Source organism: Neopelma chrysocephalum, unplaced genomic scaffold, assembly GCF_003984885.1.
Source record: "Neopelma chrysocephalum unplaced genomic scaffold, ASM398488v2 Primary Assembly neopelma1_96236, whole genome shotgun sequence".
Taxonomy (NCBI): Eukaryota; Metazoa; Chordata; class Aves; order Passeriformes; family Pipridae; genus Neopelma; species Neopelma chrysocephalum.
Window position 1 is genome coordinate 9,595 of NW_020924885.1, and position 1,308 is coordinate 10,902.

Genomic DNA, 1,308 nt, shown 5'->3' on the forward strand with positions numbered 1-1,308 from the left:
GAAAAAAAATGACCCAAAATTAACCAAAAAAAGACCCCAAATAAGGCTGATATTACCCCAGAAATTACCCCAAAAATTACCCAAAATTAACCAAAAAAATTACCCCCAAAATTACCCAAAAAATAACCCCAAATAAGGCAAAAATAACCTCCCAAAATTACCCCAAAGTGACCCAAAATTAACAGAAAAAATGACGCTAAAAATGACCCCAAAAATGAGCCCGAAAATGAGTGAAATCACCCCAAAAACGACCCCAAAGAAGGGAGAATTCACCCCAAAAATTACCCCAAAAATGCCCTAAATAAAGCAGAAATAACCCCAAAAATGACCCCAAATAAGGGAGAAATAACCCCCGAAATGAGCCCAAAAATGAGTGAAATCACCCCAAAAACGACCCCGAAATGACACAAAATTAGGAAAAAAAATGAGCCAAAAATAACCCAAATAAGGCAGAAATAACCCCAAAAAAAACCCCAAAATGACCCCAAAACACCCAGAAACGACCCCAAAAATGACCCCCCCCCCCTCCCAGTCCCTCCCAGTCCCTCCCAGTCCCTCCCAATCCCCTCCCAGTCCCTCCCAGTTCCTCCCAGTCCCTTGTAGTGTCCCCCACATGCCAAACCAGTAACTCCCAGTAGCTCCCAGTCCCTCCCAGTGTTCCCAAATCCCCTCCCAGTGCAGTCCCAGTCCCCTCCCAGTCCCTCCCAATCCCCTCCCAGTCCCCCCAAATCCCCCCCCAGTCCCCTCCCAGTCCCTCCCAGTATAACCCAGTAACCTCCAAAACGCCTCCCAAACGCCTCCCAGTATAAACCAGTATAACCCAGTGACCCTCAAACACCCTCCCAGTCCCTCTCAGTCGCTCCCAGTCCCTCCCAATCCCCTCCCAGTCCCTCCCAGTCCCTTCTAGTGACCCCCAGACCCCAAACCAGTAACTCCCAGTAGCCCCCAGTGCCTCCCAGTGCCCCCCAATTCCCTCTTAAAGCCCTTTAACCCCTTCCCAGTCCCTCCCAGTCCCTCCCAGTCCCTCCCAGTAGCTCCCAGTCCCTCCCAATCCCCTCCCAGTCCCTCCCAGTCCCTCCCAATCCCCTCCCAGTCCCTCCCAGTCCCTCCCAGTGCTCCCAGTGCTCCCAGTCACCTCCTCCTGCTGGGCGAAGTCGGCCGCCAGCACCTTGGGGTTGGACTGGGGCCACTTGACCCCGTGAAGGGCCTCACGAGTGGCCACGGCCTCTTCCACCGACCAGTACTGGGGAAACTGGGGTTACTGGGACGGACTGGGAGGGACTGGGAGGGACTGGGAGGGACTGGGAG